The sequence below is a fragment of the Eulemur rufifrons genome, chromosome 1, assembly GCF_041146395.1.
Source record: "Eulemur rufifrons isolate Redbay chromosome 1, OSU_ERuf_1, whole genome shotgun sequence".
NCBI classification, from domain to species: domain Eukaryota; kingdom Metazoa; phylum Chordata; class Mammalia; order Primates; family Lemuridae; genus Eulemur; species Eulemur rufifrons.
This window is the reverse complement of record NC_090983.1, coordinates 88,389,716-88,415,921: the sequence shown is the minus strand read 5'-3', so window position 1 is coordinate 88,415,921 and position 26,206 is coordinate 88,389,716. Positions and strand designations below refer to the sequence as shown.

The 26,206-nt window shown below is 44.5% G+C and overlaps 1 protein-coding gene across 1 annotated transcript in view; it reads left to right on the top strand.

The window, feature by feature from the left end:
* Positions 1 to 26,206, top strand: part of GPR39 (G protein-coupled receptor 39) — a 196,443-nt gene that overhangs the window by 1,234 nt on the left and 169,003 nt on the right. The window lies entirely within an intron of this gene.

The window sequence follows — 26,206 nt, the reverse complement described above, 5'->3', positions numbered from 1 at the left end:
ACTTAAGTTTATTGAGGTGCAAGAGTCTTCTAGCAGCCTGAGGGCATTGGTCTGGGGCTCTGGATGTTTCTTCTCTCTGTTTGGGGGTCTGTGGTGGGTTGTGGTGAAAGAGCACACAGGACTCAGAAGGTCTGTGTGTGTGCCACAGCACCGCTGCTGTGACCGCTGGCAAATCACAAAATATCTTGGCTAAAATGGGGATAATACCCCTGGGAAGTCGCGGGTGCAAACGAGGCAATGCAGGAGAGGTGAAAGTCCTCTGGAAAGGACCGTTGTGGCAGAGATAAAGGGCTCCTTCTTATCTAGCCCTGTCTTTACCTCGGAGAGCCTTTCTCAGGCAATTAGATTTTGTTCCCATTTTTCTCCTCCTTCAGAGAAACCAGGCTCTCAGGCCACGCACTCTCCAGGCTGCTAGTTCATTCCCTGGGTGATCTCCCCAGGGTGGTCCTGGGGTGTCCGCGATGGGGGGTCTCTTCCTTCCCAGAGCAGAGCAACACGGCAGCCCAGCCGTATACCTGATCCAGAAAATCTGATTTCACAGATTTCTGGAACTTGATTGAGCTCCCAAATTACTCAGTTCCCATGCTGAAAAATCTGCTCGCTTCATGAACTTGTGATACAAATATTTAAAGTTGAGGCCTTTTCTGTATTTAAAGAAAGTATTTGAAGGGAGCCCACAGGTCTGTAGGCCCCAAAGCGGCCTTGCTCGCTGCCCTCCGGGAGACCGGGCTTTAATGGAGACACATGAAGTGTGTGTGAGCAAAGGGTTTTAAAAAGTTTTTTTTATCTTTAGCAGAAACAAGGAAAAGAATGCATTGTGGACATGTGAATGTGAGTCAAGGGGGAGTTGATATAACAAATGTGTCCCGTTCTTCCCTCTCTCCTTTCCCCTGTGGCATCAGGAAAGGAATAAATCATGGTGATGTTTGTTTTGGTGTGGGAAACTTGAGCAACAGGTTCCAGGGCCGGGAGTCAGACATGAGAGAAAACTGGAAGGCACTTAGAGATGGAAAGAACCGGGTCATGTGTCAGCCCTGCCCCTGGCTTCTGGCATGCCAGTGCCTTTACTCTGTCTTGACTTTACTCTGTGTCTGTGCAAAACGAGACGAGGGAACTTAATCCATGTGGATGGCTACTTTGCATCAGAGGTTGTGCTAGGTGGTTTACATTTCCATTTTATAGAGGAGGAACTGGAGGCTTAGAGAAGACCTAATTCGCACTGCGAGATTCTCACCCTGCTTCTCAGGGCAGGGACAGGAGTGTTTGCCCACGACGTCCACAGGTATGGGGTGAAGGCAATGAACTGGGGCAGGACTTTGACAAGGAAGGTGCTACACAGGTTAGCCTGGTAGTGTCGCTGCCTCCTAGGGCCAGTCTTTCTGGAAGCTGGAGAAGAGAGTGGTGGCAGGTACTATTATCTGGGGCTTTGGGAACCCAGTTGGCCCAACCCAGTTCAATCTCTATCACCCACTGACGGCTACTTAGAATATTCCAGGAAGGAATGGACATTGCATTTGCTTCAAGCTTGAACATTTGTTGAAAGGCTCGTTCTCCCTTTCTCGCTACATAGCCCCTTAGGCGTATCTTAAATTGTTAGCTGTAATTTATGCTTTTGTGAATGTATTTACACAAAAAATGAATTTGATTTCCTTTCCTTTTTTTTTTTTTTTTTTTGAGTACTGGAGTGTGCAGGGCACTGGCCTGATCGGATAAGAATTAGGGAGTAGACAGGAATTAGGAAGTAGTCTTCAACTACCTTCAAAGGCATTAAGGCTGCCTTTGACCAAAGGAAAAAATAATTGATTTATCTTTACATTCTGTTTGCCTAATCTCTGTGTTTTTTGTATTTCTCTGAGTAGATGCCTGTTCTCTCTTCAGTAAGTGCTCCAAATTAAAGTCAGTCTCCATTTTGTAGCACAAAATCAGAATGCCACAGACTTTTATTTAGAGATGGATGGCACCTTGGTGATCATCTCATCCCGTCACTAACCGCCTGGAATGAGTTTGTTCTCACTGCTTCTCTCATTCTTTCCTTCTAGCTCTTTCCTTCTTTCTTATAACTGTATATTAATCACCCACTGCGTTCCCGGCATAAAGATTGCTGAATGGCAATCAGGTACTCAATGTGCGATAATGTCCTGGGGGAATTTACCGTTTGTATTTAGCCCATTTTCTCTGCAGTAGGTTTTCAAAGCAGTTCTCGAAAAATGTACTCTCCCAGTGAATTTCAAAGAGTTTTAAAAATAGGAACCTCACTAATTAACTCAAGTTGGGAAATAAATTAATGGAGTGAAGAGGAAGAAACCATGCCCTGCATCCATCAGATTAGTACAATGCAATTTACTTTGTGGGTTTCATAAAACTTGTGCTTTGGGGCATTTTTAACCCAGAACAAATGAACATATAAATTGTTTACAAATCGCTGAATTTAATATAGTGATTTAGCTGTCTTTTTAGTATTCCATTTCACAGATGGATCAAATTAAAATAAATATTTGCTCATTTTAAACATATCTTGAATTTAATGTGAAATGTAAATGACGATATAGCACAAGATGTCTTTGGAGCTCTTGAGGCAATAAAAAAACAATTATGAAGTTTACTCCTTTGTTAAAAATGCTAACTTCTGCATAACAGAAACAAATTCATAAATCTACCCAAGATGAGGAAGCCCATGTAGAAAATATTAATTTTCCTTTCTGCATCTTTCCCTATTGTGCCTGCCTAGTTGAGGTGCTGGGCTGGCAGATGATGAAAACAAATTGGGAACTGTGGGAGGGAAAGAGGAGCTGGGATGCCTCCTAGCTCTCTAGCAATTTGCAGGAGAAACTATAATAATGCAAAAGTGCACATTCCTGGAAACAAGGAGTGTCTTCTCCTCCCATTTGTCAGCTCAGTGAGAAATTGGTGCTAGACTTGTTTCCTGTTGCAAGGTTACGGCTCAGGTGGCCATGGAATACTTGTCCAATGTCAGAACAGAGATTGCTGATCTGGGTTTCTGCTTATTCTGGAGAAAAGAAACTGGTGGATTTGACTCTTTTTCCCTTGAATGTTGAGGCTGTGCAAAATGAGCCTTCCTTTCAAGCAAGGTTTTCCCAGACCTTCTGTCTTATCTTTCTGATCTCTCTCTTGGCCGTCCATGGTCCCAACACCGATAGCATCCGGGACCATGGACACCCGTGTTGTGTCTACTGCATGCATGGCTTGCTGTCACATGTCACCCGTTCAATGTGGAACAACAGAGTTAAAAGAAATATAGTTTTAAATTGTAACTCTCAAGAGCATAAAGTGATTGGGACTTGGTTACAGCTACCTCGTAGAGAACTGTAGGGCAGTAATTGGCTCTCAACTGTAGTTATGAAACAAGATTTTTGCAGATGATCATGAAATTACAAAATTAAAGAAACATCATAGAAGATTCAGGAGTCTATAATAATTACATTCTTTTGCACTGTGATTTGTTCTCCCAAGTCAGAAGGAAAGGGAAGGAGTTACATCTAGTGCAGGAATTACACATCAACTTGGGTTGCTCATGGGAGAATATCTTGAATATGGACAATACCCATAATGTGTATTTGAATGGAAAAAAGGTTGAGAGTTGATGCTGTAATAGACTACTCTAAAAAGTTAATGTGCATTTAGATATTTGTGGAATGGGCTAGGAAGAAGAGGGGAGAAGGAGATCAGAATCACATCTTCTGGGTTTTTAGACCCCAGATTTAGAGACCAAATTAAGGGAGAAGAATGGGAGAAAGAGAAAGAGAGAGAACAAGAACACTGAGATGTTGACAGTGAGTTCTCTTTATCTGAGGACAATCAGTACCCGAAAAGAACTCTTAAAAGTTAGTTCCCTTAAAGTGGGGTCCAACATTTCATGTGAAAAGAGGTTTGATTTGGATTTGAGAGTGAAAATTTTAAAAAGAAACTTATCTTGCATTTTTTAAATAAAGGTTATAATTGCAAATATATGTTAATTCTTGTAACAGTTATTCAGAATGTCTTGTGTGTGGCTTGAGGGCATGGTTCTTCTGCCCAAGCTATAAGATAGCCTTTGTGTTTGATTTTCTCAGCAAGAGCATGAACAAGTCTTCTCTTAATTCTTTGCTATTTAAATCACCCTCATGGAAGCACCTGTCCTGGCATTATCCTCATCAATTTCCATTCTTTCAGGATTAACTGGTCTAATTCAGACAGACCTTCATTTGTCAGTGGGTTGGCATTTGATTCATCTGTTTCTCCAGCTGCCTTTTCATTGACTTCCTAAAATTCTGTAGCCCATGTGCAGGCCATAACCAAAAACATAATTAGTTTAAAAAATCAATTCCTATCCTCTAGTGTACATCAAGGGTTACATACAAGTGGATGCCTTGAAATGCTTCTGAAGTGCCCATAACAATTTTTAAGTAGTTGTTTTCTTGACTCATCTAAGAAAACATGTTTTCACCATTAATTTTCTCAGAAAAGGCTTTTTCTGTGACATAACAGGGTACATCAACCCAGTCTGTCAGGGAAATGCCACCAAAATTAAACTGGTGACTGTTTTGGTGGAAGCTATTATTTTAACCCAGATGTCTGGATATTTCAGGAAAAGGTTTTGCCTCAAATATTCTGATTATCGCCTCTATTCTCTTCTTCTCTTTAATGGTGTGGATGTGGCTGTAATAAATGGCATCTCAGGTTTATTTTTCTATTTGTGATATCTATCATAAATTGCTAGTGTTCTGTGATCAGCCTGGCAGACAGATATAGTAATGCTGCTTTATTTTTATAATCAGGCTGTCTCCGAGATTTCATTTCTCTGCTGGGGAGATGCATCGTTTCTGAGGAAGGGAACGTGGAAGCCCAGTCCCCATTCGTTAGCAAGCCAGTTCATCTGTCTCAGTTGCATGCCTCGTGGGGCTGCCAAAGTGTAGTAAGGAGGCAGAGGCCTCAGCTGAGCGAAGCATTCAGCTTATTAATGCCAAAACCACTCAGAATAAAAGCCATTTGTGAGTTGAGACAGCACAGAGGAAGAATGTTGAATGGGGAGTCGAGGAGCCCTCTCTGGCCGTCCTAGACAAGGTCCCCTGATCCACCACTTGGGTGACACTATCACCTCCCCTTCCTTTTCCTTCTGCCCACCTCCCCAGCCAGTCTGCAACCCTGGAACTACCCCGCTGACTCTCCACCTCTGCTCCTTGGCTACCTCCTGAGCACCAGACAGAAGACTGGTCATCATTGCTCCTGTCCGTTCCATAGTGAATGGTGTGCAGCCTCCCCTGGGCCCTGCTCTCTGGTGCACACCTTCCTTTGCAAGCACCTTCAAAGAGCTCCCGCTCCCCGGCTGCCCTTTCTCCTTTGTTTTCAGTGAGGAACCTCCTCTCTGGGTCATCCCTGGGAGAAGCTGCATCTGCTCTTGCCCTCATCTGGCTGCTCTTCCCCCTGCAGCCGCTGGGAGCTCATGGACACCCCAACCCATCTCCGCCCCCAACAAACTACAGCCAGTCATGGCTTCCCACGGCTGCTGTGCCAACCGCAGACCAAAACCCTGGCCGTAGGCCCTCACGTCAGCTGCCCCTCCTTACTCTGTGGAGAGCCGTTCTCTGCTTGTGTTAGTCTGCTCGGGCCACCGTAACAGCTACCACAGCCTGGGTGGCTTGAACAACAGACATTTGTCTTCTCACAGCTCTGGAAGCTGTAACTGAAATCAGGGTGCCTCGGGGTTGGTTTCTTCTGAGGCCTCTCTCCTTAGTTTGCAAATAGCTGCCTTCTTGTGACCTCCTGTGGCTCCTCCTCTGTGCATGTGCACTCCTGGTGTCTCTGCCTCTTCTTATAAGGAAGTCAGTCCTGTCAAATTAGACTTGTAACCTCGTTTAACCTTAATTACCTCCTAAAGGCCCCATCTCCTAAAACAGTCACATTGAGGGTTAGGCCTTCAACATGTGAATTGTAGGGGACTCACCTCAGTCCCTAACGCCCCTTAATTGTTTACCCCACTGGCCCCCCTTCAATTTCTTCAACACACCATGGCTGGGCCCTCCCGGCACCGGCCTGTGGGTGTGTCATCTCCCCTGAAATGCTCTTCTGTCCTGCTCTACGCTCTACCTGCCCCTCACCCCACCACTTCCCCAAGTCAGTCTCTTTCTCTTCTCTCAGCTCTCCCGGGGAAGCTGGCCCTTGCTCCCCGACGTCATTAAACCTCCCTCGAAACAAGACTCGCAGTTGGAATTTCACATTTCATTGTGCGGTCATTCGATTGGTGTCTGTCTTCCTTCTAGTGCCTTGAGGGCAGGAGCTCTTCCTAATTTTGCTGCACGCTGTAGCTCCATCCCACCATAGTGCCTGGCATATAGCAGATGGTCAATGGATATTTGTTGACTAAATAAATAAATGAATGAGTCTCAGCTTAGAATTGAGAAGCAGTGTTCTGTTTTCCCCTGGGCATGCGTTTGATAGACGTTTATCACTCCTCAGAAATGTTCTGGTTAGTCTAAAGATGTCAGAAAGGTTCTGACTCCTCTGAGGCCTCCAAAAAAGTCAAGTCATCATGGAAGACACTTAGGATTTGCTCTACCCTGAGCAAATGAGCAGTCGGTGCCAATCAGACCCTGAATATTAGCTTTAACCGTATATACTTGCCAGGCATAACCATGAAATGCAAGTGATCAGGGTGGTGTTTTACAGTTCTCGTTAAACTCTGTCAAAGAGGATGATACAACTCTAAACATTACTTCTTAGCAGGCGATTTCACCTGCTTGTTGACAAGAGGGTACTCAAGACAATGGAAAGTGGGGGTAACATTTAGAAAATATTAAACCAATGTGTTTATATTTCTCCCTGAAATTTCATTCACTTGCAGCCATTTCCCTCAAGGATGAGCCATGAGGTTTATCACCCGAGGGAAGGAAAAAGCAGGCACTCCCTGGGACAAAGTGTTGTGGATGAGTTTTGGGGCCAGAGGCTGAAATTCTTGACCTCCTTAGCTAGGCACTTATCTTGAAAGCCAGGCTTTGTGAAGGGTGAAAAGAGATTGCTTAACTCCATGGCTCTCCCTTTAATGTGGCAGGAGCCCAGCCTGGTGGATGAGATCAGCCAGTTCCAGACAAGGCCATAGCTAAGGGGTTTGAAATTCATCCTTAGAAGCCATTTCAGAGTTTTAAGGAATAAAACAGCACAGTTGACTCTCTGGTGCTGCCCCTGAGGTGAAAGCATTTGTTGCATTGCAGTTTGGGTCAAAATGCAGGTGTGGTTGTGTTCCCGGAGTGAAAAGGAGATGACCCTTCATAGCAACATGGTCCTGACGGAGCCGCTGATACCAGTGAGTTCTTCTTGACATTAGCCAGACCTCTCACTCTTGGTTTCACCAAGTCTTGCTGCTGCCACAGGCCTCCACGGCCAGACAGTGACTCCTCTTCCTCTCGGCAACTCCTCCTTTCCCAGCACAGAGGCCTGATCTGCCCCCACCTTGCTCAAGCCCTGGTTGGGAGTTGGCCCGAGGGAGCTGAGCTAGGTCACAGTAGCTCTCACTTGTCCTCTCTATCGTGTAATGGTCTAGCCGTTCCTTAACGACAATCTCAAGTCTCCACTTCTTCCTTGAAGCCTTCCTGGACCACTCCAGCCTACACTGATCTTCCTCCGTGTGAGGAGCCATCTTAGAGATTTCTCAGGTGGGGCCACAGGTGTTGTCTCCTGCCTATACCTGGAACTCCCTGCACTCTCATACTTCTTCGACCTTCCTTACTGGGTTGGGGGTGCGGGGGCTACACACTGATAGGGTGATGGGTTGAAATTCCCTGACAGTGGCTACTGCTCCTGAAACAGAGGGAAACACCCACACCATGATCCTCAGGAAGCCACCGCAGCTTTCCCCGCCTTTCCTCCTTTCCCTGTGGTAGGTGGAATTGAGGTGGCCCCCCAGATTCTTAGTCCCTGGGGTATGTGTACCCAGCTATTCAATCAAACACTAATCTAGGTGTTGTAGCAGAGGGATTTTGCAGAAGTGATTAAGTTCCCAAATTGTTGACCTTAAAATGGGGAGATTTTCTGTGTGGGTTTAACTAAGTCACACGATTTTTTAAAATCTGGGTCAGGAGGTCAGAGACAGGAGAAGTCAGAGAGTCAAAGACAGGGAGGCATTTGACAAGGGAGAACTTCTCTGCTGTGGGCGTTGGAGATGGTGGGAGCCACATACCAACCTCCGGGCACTGACAGCCAGCAAGGAAATGGGGCCTGACTGAACTGAGAGGTGGATTTGCCCCCGGCACTTCTAGTGAAGAACTCAGGCTGCCCTGCAGCGCAAGACCCTGAGCAGAGATCCCTCCATGCCTTGCCTGCGTCCCAGGTCTACAGAACTGGGTGCTAATAAATAGGTGTTGTTTTAAGCCATACGATTTTTGATAATTTGCTGTACAATAATAGAAAACTAATAAATTCCCTCAACCCTGATAAGGGGATCCAAGGTAAACACAAGTCCTGCCTTAGTTATATCTTCCAAGACGGGTTCAATCTCCGTAAGCTTCTCTTTGAAAAGTCTCACCTTCCAAGAGCTGTACCCTTGGCCCAGCCATTCATTATTCACAACACACTTATTGATGACCTGCTCAATGGTCAGGAAGTTTGCCAAGCTCCAGGGCACCATGAAATGTTTACTGGAATCTTAGACTCTTGTTTTGGGAATTCAAAATTGGTGGGTTTGAGTCCCACCAGCTGAATTGGAATCCTAAGTATCAAACAGGAAAACGGTATTGGATTGATCTCATAATTATCGTCCTTTTGGTGGCTCTTTTTCCTTCTAGCCTGGCACTTAGTAGGTGCTGCATAAATATTTGGTGAATGAAATAGTATCTGGGCAGCTTTGCCACTTCCCAGAGTCTTCCTCCACAGAGGAGAGATCACCTACATCCTTCATCATTTAGCTTCAGATGGAAAACGCGCGTGTCAGGGAGGAAGCCGACCCCAATCTGAAAGCAAATCTGAATAAGAGGGATGTCTCAGCTGGAAAACTTTACCATTCTCTGACTTTAGGGTTTTTGCCAATTTAGAAATTTGACAAACGTCCTGTTTGTACTTACTGTGTATAAGAGATGTTCTGGCAGGCAAAGGGCTTTTTAAACGTCTCATCCCACTGCTTTGCACATCTCCAGGGTGGCGGAGTAGTTGGGGAGTGTTGGTGTTACCAGAACCCGACAGAATGGGACCAGGAAGCAAGGCTGAAGCATCAAGTTGCTATTGCACTTACTAAATGTCCAGCTGGTGTGAAAGCAAAGGCATGCAGGAGCGGGAGGCAGCCCAGCTGGCACGAGTGGTGGTCATTGAACTGGTAGAGAAAAGCCTTTCTCTTTCTCTAGAGAAGGGGGGGAAAATCCACCCTACTTTAGAAATAAAACACTACACACGGGGCCGGGCGCGGTGGCTCACACCTGTAATCCTAGCACTCTGGGAGGCCGAGGTGGGCGGATAGTTTGAGCTCAGGAGTTCGAGACCAGCCTGAGCAAGAGCGAGACCCCACCTCTACTAAAAATAGAAAGAAATTATATGGACAGCTAAAAAATATATATAGAAAAAATTAGCCGGGCATGGTGGCGCATGCCTGTAGTCCCAGCTACTCGGGAGGCTGAGACAGGAGGATCGCTTGAGCTCAGGAGTTTGAGGTTGCTGTGAGCTAGGCTGACACCACGGCACTCACTCTAGCCTGGGCAACAGAGTGAGACTCTGTCTCAAAAAAAAAAAAAAAAAAAAAAAAAAAAAACAACAACACTACACACAGGGTATTTGGGCCAGAGCCAGTTATTGGACTTCATATATTCTATTTGGCCTTATTTATTTTATAACATATAACATAAATATATAACACATATATAATTTTTTGGAAGGCATGATATACTCAGAAGAGACAAAGCTTTCTGGGAAATTTATGTGATTTTCTATATGCTGCCATTCTGAAGGATTAAATACCATGTTGAAATGACAGCTGCATATTTTCTGTATTTAAAAGACAGCTGATAGGTTGTCACTTTTTCAGGTTCAAGTTTATCTTGACAGGTTCGGCAAATAGGTCGCCTTGGTGATTGAAGGTTGCCGTCTTGAGGGTGAAGGAAACTTCTGGAGGAATAGGCTGTTGTCCTTCTTAGATTTTAGAGATCCATTATCGAATCTTTTGCATGCCCACTTTCTCCAGGAAGCCTGCCTGGACTGGCTTTACCCTGCTGTAATCACTCCAGCAGATCTTTGTGTTTCATTTGGTGGTTCGTTCACGGATTTATGCAATTTAAATTGTAGGTATAATGTCATTTGCACGATAGAGATCAAGGGGTTAGTTCCTCCTTTCAAGGAGCTTAGTATTTCTCTAGTGAGGACATCAAATATAGAGGTGGAACCTTGGAGAAGCCCACAAATACCACTTGATGCAGGGTCTGGGGCAGTGGCTGTTTATAAAGTAAGCTTACATGTTGCCAGACTTGTTAATCGAATGGTTGAGTGGACTTCACGCCAGAGGTGTTGCCTGCACTCTCGATACTCACCTGTGGTCCAGGGACCAGCAGCATCAGCATTGACTGGGAAATTGTAAAATGCAGAATGCTGGCCCACACCCACACCGAGTGAATTACAGTCTCACTGTAAGCAGATCCCTGCGGTTCCTGTGCTCTAACCTACAGGGCTGAGGAGCACTGATCCACAACAGTGAAAGGGATTCTTTGACTCAAAGACTAGAAAAGGATGAATTAGGAATGACAAAACTCACCAGTTGAGATAAGAACTATCAATCGCTTGTGTAGCTGTAACTACACAACTATGTTTAACACTTAAGCATAAGAAAGTTCACGTTGTTAAGAAGAAAATTAAACCTGGCTTTAAGCCTCTATTTGCAATGTGGTGAAAATTTTAATCTCAGTAGCATTTTGGGGGGGCTTCCTCTTTCCCATATTGTATCAAAATTCAAGGGGCATATGAGGGGCCCAGAAAATGAGGCGTTTGGTCCCTTGTTCAAAGTTCTTCCTGTTGCTCCTTCTGTTCTATGATTCTGCTGCCAAGGCTGGCCGGAGGACTGGGGCCAGCCAGCCAAAGGGCCAGCCTTTATGTTTTATCTCCATTCCTCATAACATCATTAGCATGAGGGTATCATCCTCACTTTGCAGAATTGCCCACTGTCACCAACCATTGCAATTTGAGCTGAGATCTGCCATGTTCCAAAGTCCACGTTCTTTCCTTGAGCAGAGAGATGGTATCTTAAAAGAGGACATGCTCTAGCAGGGGACTTGTTGTGGACCATCAGGGGTAGGGGAGGGAAAGAAGCATGACGCCAAGTCTGGTGGTCTTGCTTTTAGGCCACCCAGCAGCTTTTGGGTACTTTTCTTATGTTTGTGGAATTCCCCTCTTTTTGAGTCCTGTTTCCCCAAGCTAGTGGCCAGAAACTTGCTTTCCCAGAATCCCTTGCAGCCAGGGGACAGCATGTGACCCAATCTCGTGCACTGGCACAAGAGTCTCTCACTGGGAAGGGAGTGGTTGCAAGGAGCAGCAGCCACATGGAGTCTCCTTGGGGACAGGGCCAATGTGTGACAGTGGCATTGAGAGAGCAAAGACAGGAGAACTAAGGGTAGCACCCTCAGCCAGATGTTGGCAGCGCTTCTGCTTTGGTGCAGTCTGGTGGGATACCCTGATATGATTCTCTGGCCTGCTAGGGATTATGTAAAATGATTCATAGCCTCGTTTCCAGCTGAAACTTGACCAGGCTTTGTTGTTTGCACTAAGAACTCTGTATATCCAGAAAACAGGTAATAGAAAAATTGAACTGGGCAGGGGGGTCCCAGAAGGGAGCAGTGAATGGTGAATTTAGACTGAAAAGTCGACAGGGTATGGAGGAAGTTAACAGCTAGGCTGAAGGATTTCAGACTACACATTGGAGGCAACGGGGAGCCATGGAAGGCTTTTGAGAAGAGGAATGGCAGGAAGGAGTGCAAAAAGACCGATATGCCCACACTACATGTTGCTGGCAGGCAAAGGCAGTGTGAGGGGCACAGGTGTGGAAGTGGCAGTGGGTTCTGATGACCATGCGTGGGCAGGTTGGCCATGAAGGGTCCCCAGGGTGGTAGTTGTCAACCCTCTTAAGCATTACGATCCCCTGTGGAGTGTTAGACGATGCCCGACTCCAGCCTGGGCTGCCAACTGACATTAAAATTTTGGGGGGTGGGTAGGGGCCTGGGCATTGGTCTTATTTAAGCCTGCAGGTGGCTCCAATGAGTAGCCAGGGCTGGGAATGGGGGAAGGGGGAGTGGGAAAGGAAAGCTTGGCCTGGCTGGGGAGACCTTGAATTTGGTGGCTGTGCCAAGGATTTTTGATGGCAGGCCACCAAACCTGATCCTGGCTTATCTCAGAAGTAAAAAGGAATTTATTGAAAGTGTACAGGGTAGCTCACAGAGTCAAAAGAAAGGCTAAAGAACCAAATTGTCCAGGGGTTTAGGGAGCTGAAATTCACGGACAGCCGGCTTGGGCTCCACCATCCAGGAAATATCAGCTTCAGGCATTTTCCCATATTTGCTGTCTTTCCATTCAGGAATGAGAATCTTCCTGGACTAGCTAGCATTGCTTGCCCAGCCCGTGTGAGCCTGAGATTAGGGCAGGTGATGGACAGTGCCATCAAGACTGCATGCAGTGAGAGGCACGGTCCCCAAAGGAGAAGCACGTTGTACCCAGGAGAGCCAGGGCAGAAACAATAGCCAGGGGCCTTATGGAGCATGGTCTGTGGTGATGAGAGCCATCGTTGTTGAGTTTCCTCTGTGCAGACTTTTCCCAGACCCTGTTGTCTGTGTGGTCATCCCTCTGTACCTCCCCCACCCCCTGGCTGAGTTATGGGAGACCTTTCCCAGGGGTCCAGTCATCTTGGTGTGAGAGCAAGTTAGACAGAGTGCAGGAGGGAGCAGCAGAGCCTCCCACGTTGCAATGCTGTTGCCGGGAGCCGGTTAATGCCAAATCCCCGTGGCATGTTTCCTGCCTGGGAACCTGACTCATTCACTCAGGCCACTGACCAAGTATTGGATTGTGGCTTTTCCTCACCACAAAATCAGGTTGTATTTGAACCTTGGCCTGGAAAACAAAAGTCTCTGGCTGTGCTTCAGGGTCAGCTGCACCATCCACTTCTAGAATTGGGCGTTTTCCAGCTATGTCTTAATACGATACTGGCCTTAAGCCAGGACTCCTTGTTTCAGATGTAAAATCCCACCTTTGATGTCAAGGATATTTACCATAGAAAATAGGAATAAATGAGGTGTATTCATTGCCTTCTGGAAATCCAAAAAGTCAATTGAGAAAAAAAAAAAAACCTAGCAATTTGTAAAAGGTTTTGCTCAGAAAATGTTTGAATTTCACATTAGGAAGTTGATTGATTTTTGTACCAACTAGACTCTATCACTGGGGTGGTTACTATTTTCTCTCCCTGCAAGTTAAGAGGCAAGGAGGCTGTTCTCCAAAGCAGTTCTTCAGAGTCATCTCTTCTCTTGGTGTTGCTTCCTGCGCGGGAGTCATACATCAGGTGGGCCTTCCCTGGCAGTGAGCCGTGTGCATTGAGAACGCATAGAGAAGCCATAGCACGTGTGGACTTCACATTCAGTGGGTGGGGCCTGAGTACGTAGGTGCTGTGTCTTCAGTGGTGTGAGTGATGGCAAGGGTGTGGCATTACTTTCCTGCGGCTGCTGTAGAAAATTATCACACACTTGACGGCCTAAAGCAACAGATATTAATTTTCTCATAGTTCTGAAGGCCAGAAGTCCAAAACCAGTTTCTGGGGCTGCTGGCATTTCCTTGGCCTTTGGGCACATTACTCCAGTCTGGGAGGCCAGCACCTTCAGATCTTTCCATGCTCTGTTGTCAAGTCATCTTCTCCTTTGTCTTAGTCCATTTGGGCTGCTATAACAAAATGTCATAGACTGTGTGGTTTATAAACAACAGAAATTTATTTCTTAGAATTCTGGAGGCTGGGAAGTCCAAGATCAAGGTACTGGCAGGTGTGGTGTCTGGTGAGGGCCTGCTTTCAGGTTGCAGACTGCTGACTTCTCCTTGTGTCCTCACATGGTAGAAAGGGCCAGACAGCTCTCTGGGGCCTCTTATACAAGGACACTAATCCCATTTATGAGGGCTCTGATCTCATGACCTAATTACCTACCAAAGGCCACACCTAATACTATCACATTGGTGATTAGGTTTCTAACATACGAATTTTGGGGGACACAAACATTCAGACCTTAGTATCCTCTGTGTGTGTCAAATCTCCCTCTGCCTCCCTCTTCTAAAAACACATCGGATAGAATTTAGGGCCCATTCTGATAATACAGGATAATAGTTCTATCTCAAGATCCTTAACTTAATCACATCTGCCAAGATGCTTTTGTTTATAAGGTAACATTTATGGTACCCAGGGATTAAGACCTAATATTCTGGGGGGACATTTTTCAGCCTACTATAGGGTGCAAAGGAATACCAGAAAGTATGAATTTAATGTGGTCCCTGAGCAGGGTCTCTACAGAGAGACACTGAGCAGTACCAAGGTGTATCTGTCCCAGTCTCCTTTCCATTACCCACAAATGTGTGTGACTCTGGGCAAATTACTCAGCAGCTCAGAACTTCAGTTTTATTGTCTTTACATTGGACATAAACCAATGTCAAAGGCTGATTTGAGCATTCAGTGAGAAGTGTACGGAGGCCTCCCGTGCAGTGCATGTGGTAGGGCCTTAGTGAAAACTACAGTTAACTCTTGAACAACATGGTTTTGAACTGTACAGGTCCACTTATACATGAACTTTATTCAATCAATATGTTTGAAATTTTTTTGAAGATTTATGACAATTTGAAAAAACTCACAAACTGCATAGCCTAGGAACGGCAAAAAAAAAAAATTAAGAAAAAAGTATGCATGAATGCATAAAACATACGTACATGCTAGTCTGTTTTATCGTTTGCTACCATAAAATATATATGAATATGTTATAAAAAGTTAAAATTTATCAAAACTTACACACAAATGCTTATAGATTATACATAGTGCCATTTGCAGAGAAATATAAACAAACGTAAAGATGCAATATTAAATCATAATTGCATAAAATTAACTGTAGTACGTACTGCACTACTGTAATAATTTCGTAGCCACCCCCTGTTGTTATTGCAGTGAGCTCAAGTGTTCTGAGCATCCACTTAAAATGCCGTGTAATGCTAATCATCTCGGCATGAGCAGTTGGTCTCTCCAGTACATTGCGTATCACAGTAAAAAATGATCTCGTGCCGTTCTGGCATATTTTTCATCATGTTTAGTGCAATACCATAAACCTTGAATAACACTATGCAACCCATTCGAGGTACCACTAGTGATGCTGGAAGTGCTCCCAAGAAGCAGAGAAAAGTCATGCCTTTACAAGGAAAGGTTGAATTGCTTGATATGTAGCATAAATTGAGGTTTGCAGCTGTGGTTGCCTACCATTTCAAGATAAATGAATCCAGCCTAAGGACTATTATTATAAAAAAGAAAGAAATTTGTGAAGCTGTCACTGCAGCTATACCAGTGGGGGCAAAAAAACCTCACACTTTTTCAAAAGACCTATATTGTATTGAAAATGCAGCTTTTATGTGGGTGCAAGATTGCTATAAGAAAGGCATACCTATAGAGTCTAATGTGATTCGAGAAAAAAGGAAGTCATTATATGACAATTTAAAGCAAAAGGAAGGAGAAGGATCTAAAGTTGAAGAATTTAATGCCAGCAAAGGATGGTTTGATAATTTTATTAATAGAAAGAGATTTGACTTAAAAAATGTCAAGATAACAGGAGAAGCAGCTTCCACCAAACAAGAGGCAACAAATGAGTTCCCAGACATCACTGGGGAGAAAGGATATCTTCTTGAACAGGTTTTTAATACAGAGGAAAGTGCCCTATTCTGGAAACAAATGCCACAAAGGACATTTATCGGTAAGGAAGAGAAGCAAGCACCAGGATTTAAGGCAGGAAGGAATAGGCTAACTCTAGTGTTTCGTGCAAATGCAGTTGGGTTTATGATCAGGACTGCCCTTATCGATAAAGCTGCTAACCCCAGAGCCTAGAAGGGAAAAGGTAAAATTCAGCTCCTGGTCTTTGGTTGTACAACAAGAAGACCTAGAAAATGAGAACCCGTTTTCTGTATTGGTTCCATCAGTGATTTGTCCCTGAAGTCAGGAAGTATCTTGCCAGTCAGGAACTGTCTTTTAAAGTTCTTTTGATATAGGACAATGCCCCTGGCCACCCAGAACCCCATTAGTTCAACACTGAAGGCATTGAAGTGGTCTACTTGCCTCAAACACAATGTCTCTAATACAGCCTCTTGGTCAGGGGGTCAAGAGGACCTTTAAGGCTCATTACACGTGATACTCTATAGAAAGGATTGTCAATGTTATAGAAGAGAAACCTGCTAGAACATCATGAAAGTCTGGAAGGATTACACCATTGAAGATGCCATTGTTGTTATAGAAAAACCCATGAAAGCCATCAAGCCCAAAACAATAAATTCCTGGTGAAGGAAACCATGTCCAGATGTTGTGCATGACTTCACAGGATTTGTGACAGAGCCAGTGAAGGAAATAATGAAAGAGATTGTGTATACAGCAAACAGTGTAGGGCGTGAAGGGTTTTAAGATATCGATCTTGGAGAATTTCACCACACCAGAGGAATTAAGAGAAGGCAATTTCATAGAGGTGAGTGCTTCAGAACCAGTGCCAGACGATGAGGAGGACAATGTAGCAGAAGCAGTGCCAGAAAACAATTGACATTAGACAACGTGACAGAGGGTTCCAATTATTCAAGTCTGCTTTTGACTTCTTTTACGACAGGGACCCTTCTATGATACGGGCACTGAAACTGAAGCAAATGGTGGGAGAAAGATTGGCATCCTGTAGAAACATTTTTAGAGAAATGAAAAAGCATAGGAATAAAAATTAAAAAATCGGACAAATTAGAATGTATTTCTGTAAAATTACACTGAGTGTGCCTGCCTCTCCTGCCTCCCCTTCCACCTCCTCCATTTCTTCCCCCTCTGCCAGCCCTGATACAGCAAGACCAACCCCTCCTCCTCCTCCTCCTCCTCCTCCTCCTCCTCCTCAGCCTACTCAATGTGAAGACAATGAGGATGAAGACCTTTATGATGATCCCCTTCCACTTAATGAATAGTAAATCTATTTTCTTTGCCTCATGATTTTCGTAGTAACATCTTTTCTTTAGCTTACTTTATTTTAAGAATACAGTATATAATACACGTAACATAAAATACGTGTGGATTGACAATTTATGTTATCAGGCTTCCAATCCACAGAAGGCCATTAGTAGTTAATTTTGGGGGAATCAAAAGTCATACAAGGATTTTTGACTCATGGTGTGGGGTCAGTACCCCTACCCCTCGTGCTATTCAAGGGTCAACTATAGTTTCTTACACTGACCTTGTGATATTACAGAAAGAGTTTTGGTTGAGGACTCAAGAGAACTTGGTTTTAGTCCCTACCGGGCCACTGACTTGTGTCATTTTGAGCAAATCTCAACCTATTTCATCATATGAAGCAGGAAGGGGGTGAACTTGAGGAGTTTGTCTCAAAAGTCCCCATAGTAGTAACACAGGAAGGGGATTCAGATTCCAGTCTTAAGCACTCCGTGTAGTGGAAGGCCTGTGAAGTCTTCTCTCTATTGTAAAGATGCATGGACATTTGCATTTCACTCCATTAGGTGTTGTTGCCTGATGCAATATAAAAACCCTTCAAGTTCATTTTCAGAAAGTAAAAGTGTCAGCCCAGGGAAGGTGATTCATGATGGCCTTGCGGAGCCTCTGGAATGCTCTCAGGTGACTAGCAGTGTGCTCATTCCAGATAGAGAGGTTTAAGCCCAGAGGCTCCCTGAGTCCCTATGCTCTGAAATTATTTGCCTTTGACCTTTATTGTGTGAGAAGTTACTGGAAGAGCAAGAGCAGCTCCAGGCCCTGGCAGCCCATGCTGGGCGGGAGCTTTTGATAAATTACCACGTTGATGTTTTCTTCACGCACTTGTAAGGCCAAGGCATTATTGGCTGTGGCAATCGATATATCAAAATGAATTTTTGGAAGAGTGTCATCAAGCCGAGCTTTATTTCCAAAAACACAAAAAACTCAGCCCGGGGGAGGGAAAGATGACTTTCACTGTGAAATAAACAGTTGATGGCTTAGGCATTACTTACGTCGCGCTAGTCCGTCTGAGATGTAGGCGCCGTGGTAACCAATTGTTCCCAGAATCCACATTTTCGAGGCCCATTAAAACTTGAGGCGTTGAAATCATGTTCTCTTCATTTTGCCCATTTTAATGATAATAATGAGAATGTTAAAATGACATTCTGAATTTATATTGCACTTGTCTGTGAGGCGCTCTTAGCACTTTACAATGTCCTATCAATCCTCATCCCATAGCTGTGACATGTTGGTAGCAGGTGATATTCATAATTATTAATATATTCAGCTTAGGAGAGAGCCCCTGGCTGGAAGAAATTTTGGTGATGTGGGACAGCGCTGCCTTGTGGGTGAAGAAGAGGCTAGAAATCCTGGGTGCTTGTCTGGTTCTTCTGCTTGATCCATCTCTCTCTGCCTCAGTTTCCCTTCATCAAACGGGACAGCAGTAGGGTGTCTCCTCATTTTGCCCGACAGGTGTGTGGATGAATGCAAGTGTTAATCATATTAGCTAACACTTTTTTTGAGTACTTGCTACGTGCCAGCTGTTCTAAAAGCTTTTCATATATTCATTCATTGAATTCTCACAAAAGCCCTATGAGCTAAGTGCAGTAATTTCCTCTCTTTTAGAGATAAGCAAATTGAAACACAGAGAGTTTAAGGAACTTGCCTAAAGTAACACAGCAGTTAAGAGGCTGTGTTAACTGAGGTGGATTTGACCCAGGCGGGTTGGCTACAGAGCTTGTGGTAGTAACCACTTTGCTAGAGTTGCTTGAACTTTTATATCGCAACACAGCACACACTTGTATACACACACACACACAGAGCAAACACAAGTTTCACTAAGCAATATTCACTCATCCTTAACTTAGAATGTGAAAATGCATTTTGATATTTTTCTATTCTATTCATTTCATTAATAAAAATGCCAGTCTTCGGCCAGTAAATTGATTTTATGATCACGAATGAGAAGCTTTGCCTCACACCGTACTCCTTTGTCGATGCTCCTGTGGAAGAGTTTGAGAAGAGAGATGCAGGGTGTGTGTGCGACTGGCTGGGAGGGAATTGGAGACCAGAAAGTGTGAAGTGTGGATTGGCTCTGCTCCCCCAGCATCGCCCCCTGGGGCAGTGTTTTGTGTCTAAAAGAGTGTGTCCAGGTCTGTGGGCAAGGACGGGCAGCGGCTGCATCACTCTCCCCTCCTGCCTTGCACCTAAGGGTCTTTGGGGATCTTCTCAGCCTGTGGGCCTGTGTTCCAGCTCTAAGTATTTACCGAACAGGCATTATGTGCTGGGTGTTGTATCGGGCTCTGTCTGGGGGAGCCACAGAGAAGCATGAGGCATGATCCTTGACTGCAAGGAAATCTCAAGCCTCAGGGAAGGAAGGCAGATGTGTGAAGGGAGAACCAGGGGAGGTGAATGGTGTAAGGAGCATAGATTTGAGAGCTAGATAGCCCCTCCCAGTAATGTGACTTTGGACAAAACCTTGACCTTTCAGAGCCTATCTCTAAATAAAGCTTGAGTGAGATAATGCCAGTGAAACTGTTTGGTGAAGCACGGCGTGTCATAAGGACGTTAGCAGTTAGAGGTCATGTCGTCATAACAGTATTGCTACATATGAGGGTCTGGCACCCCAGTGAGCACTGGGGGCTCAGGGAAGGCATGGGAGTGCTGCAGCAGTCACGGAAGCCTTCCTGAAGGAGGCAGCATTGGAGCTTAATCTGAAGGGACATGTTTAGTGCCTGGCCAGAAGGGTTATGGTTGTACTCAGAGGTGGAGACAAACAGATAGATATGCAAGGTCCAACCACTCACGCAGGAACCATGCTTATGGATAATCAGGTCATATCTCCGACTCCGATTGATCCTGATCTGCTTTTGTAATTCTTTTTTCTAAGAGACAGGATCTTGAAATGTTGCCCAGGCTGGCCTTGAACTCCTGGGCTCAAATGATCCTCCCGCCTTAGCCTTCTACAGGCACGTGCCACTGTGTCAGCTGCTTTTATAAGTTTTACATGCCCTGGTGGCCTGAGGTCACTGGCAGACAACCGCTTAATTCCCTTAGGTTAGGGGTCAGCAAATTACACACAGGCAAGCCCTGTCTCTGTATAGCTCATGATGCCTGTAATACATTTTTAAAGTGTTATAGGCAAAAAATGTATATATGACAGAACCATGCAGTCCCATAAAGCCTAAAATATTTACTGTCTGGCCCTTTAAAGAAAAAATTTGCCAACTGGTGCCTTAAACCCCAAAGTGCACAATCCTGTGTTAAGTTGAAGGCCTTACTTAATTCTGAATCATCCTCTAGTCATTCTCCAGGCCCTTCTGTCACACCCTGCGGGCACACAGAGCCCAAGCACCGGAGAGGGGAAAAATATGCACAAAATTGCTCATTTCCTCCTACGTGGCCGTCAGGAGTCCCCCTGCTCTGCGGTGGCAGCACATTAATGTGTAGCACCGAGCATGTATGTGTTTAATTCTTATGACATGTGGCACATCAGTGATTAGTGCCAAATGCCAAAATGCTGGGCCACAGCCCCGATGCCATTTATAATAACATTCCTACGGGTATTCCCTCAGGAGGCAGCTCTCCATTTGCCCAATATAAATAAGCTGGGAGGCCACGCTGCAAACACGATTTCCCTTCATGCTCCGCCTGGCCATTGGTAATAAGCACGCCATACGAAATTTGATCTGAATCAGCACTTAAACTTGGAAAATCACAATGTAGTCAAGCCCATCGTTTATTTTAAAAATCAAGAGAAAACCAAAGGTGAGTGGTGACTTTTCTTTTTTTTTTCTTTCTTTCTTTTTTTTTTTTTTTTTGTAGTAACAGTACCTTGATGACAGGCTAATGTATGGCTCAAAATAAAGGTATTGTGGGTAGAAAGAGCCTTTCAGATATCAGGGAGGCGATATGCCAAGGGGCTCTTGGCAAATGGCCGTGAAGGACAGATTACTCTAACAGCTCTATTGAAAAAGGTGGCTCAGATATGCTCTACTTGACAATGGTGGGATTTTTGTTACAGGAAAATTAGATGCTTTTGGATAGGTTTGAAATTGTTCTTATCTTTCCCATATAGCAGAAAGCTATCACTTAGAAAGAAAACAGAAAGTTGAAGGACCACTCTGATTGAATGCTTTCCAGAAAAAGGATGGTTTTTTGCGAGAAATACTTTAATATGCTTTGGATGATTTCGTGGAGGCTCATTCCTGACGTGGTTCCAATACGAGTTTAGATGGCTCTAAAGAGAGAAAGGATTTTTAAAAATCTTATGGACTGCAGAGTAATTAGCCATTTCCCAAAGTCACCAACCAGATCCCACAACACGGCAGCCGAGGGGCGAGTGGTGGCCAGGATACATTTTGTTTGCTTGGCCCAGTGTTTGGTGTGTGTTTGTTGAGGAATGTCACCAGGCAGCTCATGCTGTGTCCAGCTTGCTACACACAGCACGCCTGCTTCCTGTGGTGCTGTGCCAGCCCGCGTCACACGGCTGTCAACAAAGGGACGAGAGTTCAAGATGCACGGTCAGGGTCTGTGGGTGGCACCAAAACATGACACCTGTCTGTTTTGGTCATCCTACTTTGTCATCTTCTGACCACAGAACACCTGCCACAAAGGTTTTTAGATGGCAGGTGACTCCCTGAAGTTCAGCCCTACTCTTAGAGAAACACCTCAGAGTACCTCCGGCTGATGGCAGGTCAGGAAACCCAGCCCTCTACACAGGACAGTCCTTTTTTTTTGCTGGTGCCACCACTGGAAGAAATGCGGAGCAAAGGTCCAGTGACAGTTTTCTGACAGAGGTTAATTGCAGTGAGTTCTGTTGTGGCAGAAAGGTTTGAAAAACCCCTTTCGCCTGCCTCCCACAATAGCCTGAGCTGTGGTTCTGGGCTAGACTAGGGCAAGGGGGCAGTGAGTTGAGAACATGGACCCTGGAGCTGCACTGTGAGGCTCCTGTCCCCTTTTTGCCCCTTCCTAGGGATGTGAGCTGAGACTCAGGGCAGCCTTTTAGGGGAAGGACATGGTGAGTTGGGTGATAGATTGATAGAAGAAAAGGAAGAGCAACTGGAAGTGCCCTTGACATTCATTTGAGTTCCAGGAGTTGGCAAGTAAATGCCAACGTGGTGCTTGGATTAATGAGTTGGTGGAAACGGGAAAGAGATTCACCAGTTAACAAAGCTTAACAACCACCGACGTCAGGGTCAATGCGGAAGGAAGGAATTGATGGTGAGCTCAGCCAAAGCACTTTAGAGGATGTCCTAGTTTGAAACTTTTTCAGTCACTGAGATTTTTAAAAAAAATGAGTGTCAAGGTTGTCATTATTTAAAAAAATCAAAAGAGGCTGAAGTGGCTTAGTTGCAGCTGGCCCCAGGAAGGGTATGAGAAGCACACAGGCCCTGAATAGGGCAAGACTTTCCGCACCTCTCGAGGGATCAGAGCGCTCCTGGGTGACATTGCATCCCTCTGTCCTCCTGGGGGATGCTCTCTGCTCTGCTGCTTGGCTCTGTGGGGAAAGGCCTGAGCCAGCAGAAGTCACCATTGACACTCAAAGCCCAGGCAGGCCAACCGATAGCCGCGCTTGTAAGAAGCCTGCCTTGACTGACTATTTCTTCTCTTCGTTCCTTGATTCTGCAAATAAGTATAGTGTTCCTGGTACATGCTGGCCTCTGCTCTGGGCCTGAAGTGAGGGTAATACCCCTCCCCACCACTGTGCACTTTCTAGAAACTTCCAGAACAGGAAATGAGACATGGATACAAGCAAGTAGGAGGCAAAGCTCTGTGAGGTATCACAGTCAGGGCAGACAGTTCTCTGCATTCCAAAAGTTAGTTTAGTTTACAAACATTTGGTTTAGAAACTGGATTTGCTTTCTAAGTGCAGACCTTCATTACATTCCTGCATGAGTTATTTCTGAGATAGCAAATGCTTACTGAGCGCCTACCATGGAAGTAACTGGGAATACCAGGAAGAATGAGACTTTGAATCTCCTTCCGGTCAGGGAGATGTCTGTACTTAACAAACGAGGGCAGTGAAATACTAGGCTTGGTTCTATGATTGGGAGTAGCTATGTAAGGGCTCCAGGAAGGGCCCGAATGAACGGAGTATTTAATGCACCTAAATTACTTACTTTTTTCTTCCCCTTCTCTGTCACCGCCAAGCTTCCATTTCTTCCACTTAGCTATTATGCTAGGTGTTAGGAGGAAAGCAACTAGGTTAAACTAATTTAAATTTAGATGCAGCTAGGACTGAGGGGGGATTGTCAATAACCCTCTGAAAGGAAACCGTCTGTCTTACCAGCCTAAGACTCAGGCTTGCCAGGGTCTGGCTGTGGAAGGAGGAGTTTCAGGCAGAGAGGAGCATCTTACCATGTGCTCTGGCCCCAGCCCGTGGATCCCACCTGGTTCTCGAGATTATTTGGCTTCAGCCCCCATCATGTGCACTCCCAGGGTGTTTCTCCTTTATGGTGGAGGAGTCGTCTCTTATTTGGGGACTAGGTTCTAAAGTCAGGGTAAAGGTGGAAAGCCTGTATGGTCATGATTGCCCTTGAAAATCACATAAAAAAGCACCACAGTGGAGGCCCAATTTTACCCTCACTCAGTAAGTCCCACTCAACCACTTTTTCCTTTCCAACTGGAACAGATGATATGATTGCTCCATTGGAAAGCAGGCAAGTAGTTGGGTCCAAGAAATAGAAAAATATGAATCTTGAAACACTAAAATTGCACTCGGAGTGGTAATTGATGGCCCTCTTAAAAGCATGTGGTAGTTGCAATGAACCCACGTAAACAGCAATAGATTCCCAGGTCCCATTTCAAACTCTCTCCCTGCCTGAGTGGGTAGGATCCTGCAGATGGGTCCTTAGATCTGGGCATGAGGGTTCCAGTCTCGGGCCTGGGCTTTAGAAGGCCCCACACATCACACAAACATACAAACACACATACCGTGAAGAGCACACAGAGACTCTAAACATCCGCTCTCCTGATTCCCCACCTCTCTGGTCCCAGTAGGTGGGTGCCGCTCATTGCCAGGAACGCTTTTAACTTGTGTCCCTGCAAAAGGTAGAGTCAGACACAGCTTCGGACTGCTGGGAACGTTTGAGCAGCGGAAGTGTTTAGGTAAAAAGAAAGAGCAAAGTAATTATCTTGTCAGATTCTTCCTCTCACATAGCTCCTATGCAATAGATTCTTGTATAATGAAGTGTAGTTTCACAATAGTGCTAAGTGCCCATTTTCTTGCTTCTCTTTTTATTGCAATTTGTGGTTCCAGGGTACTCACAGATTCCCAACACTTGTACATGGTGACTAAGGAACATTTTTCAATATTAAAAATTTCATATTACTCCTAATTCTGTATATTTAGGCAATACTGATTATTTATGTTGGCAACTAGAGGGGCATGGACTGCTATAATTATTAATGGGAAAGGTCTTATTTTTAAAATATTTAATAAGATTTAATTTAGATAAAAAAATAAAGCTGGGAGAGGTGGCCCATGCCTGTAATCCCAGCTACTGGGGAGGCTGAGGTGGGAGGATCACTTGAGGCCAGGAGTTTGAGACCAGGCTGGGCAACATAGTGGACCCTGTCTCTAAAATAAATAAATAAACAAGTAAAATCAACTTTACTTAAAGATCTGTGACTTAAGTTGTTGGGATGTATTTGTCAATGAAAAAGAAGCCAAACTCTCCAAAATATTTTAAAGAGGTTTATTCTGAGCCAAATTTGAGGACCGTGGCCTAGAGCCATGCCCAAGCATCCTTGAACAATTGAACTCACTGTGGTTGGGTTACAGTTGGTTTTATACATTTCAGGGAGACAGGGGTTACAGGTAAAGGCATAAATCAATACATGGAAAGTATACATTGGTTTGGCCTGAAAAGGTGGGCCATCTCAAAGTGAGGGCGCTTACAGGTTATTGGTGGGTTTAAAGCTTCTTTGATTTATAATTGGTTAAAGAAATGAAGCTTTGTCTAAAGACTTGGAAGGTTTTAATTTAAGATAAGAAAGTCTGTTAATCAGAGACAAGCCACTGGACATATACCCAGACTCAAATGATTTGTTATGTAAATTGAGGACCTGCAGGTTTGTCATGCATAGTCTTAGGCCTGTTAATGAGTTACAAAGGACATCTACAGGAAGGGAGGGGGCATGATGAGGCATTTCTGATCTCCCTTCTCATGGCCAGTAACTCAGTTTTAGGGTATTCCCTTGGCCAAGAGGGGGTCAGCTGGTGGGAGGAGCCTTCAGATTTTATTTTAGTTCACATATTCAATATAATTGGTATTTTATCTTTTAATTCTCATAGAACATTGGAGTTTTTATATTTAGTGTAATTTAAATTTTGATGAAAATATATTCCAATTTTATACACTGAATACAATCACATTTTATTTTAGAATAAATATATTATTAAAATTCTTGATTTAATAACAGTGATTTTGCTGAAATGAAGGCAAGAAAAATTAATTTTATGAAACAAATATATATATATAATGACTTATGAATTACTTACGCTCTTATTGTATCACTCATCCAGCATTGCTAGAGTACAGACGGTCCCTGACTTACGATGGTTCACTTAGGACTCTTTGACTTTGTGATGGCACGAAAGCAATATGCATTCAGCAGAAACTCTACTTTGAGTGCCCATACAACCAGTCCGCCTTTCATTTTCAGCACAGGATTCAGTCAGTTACATGAGCTATTCAACACTTTATTATAAAATAGGCTTTGTGTTGGATGATTTTGCCTCATCGTAGGCTAACATAAGTGTTCAGAGCATGTTTTGTCAGGTTTTAGTCTGAAATGTCAGTTCTTGGCGCATGCATGACTGAAGAATGACCAAAGACACCAAAGTTAGGCAAGCACGAAAATGAGGTTTACTGAGGAGAGAAAGATAGGATTATAGGACAAGAGCAAGATATAGGTATACAGAACATGATACATATGCCACAGGTGATGCCTGGACCTGTTGTTGCAGCAAAGTGAGGGCCAAAGGAAGGGTGCAAAGAGAGATTGGTTATGGTCTGCGTCTTA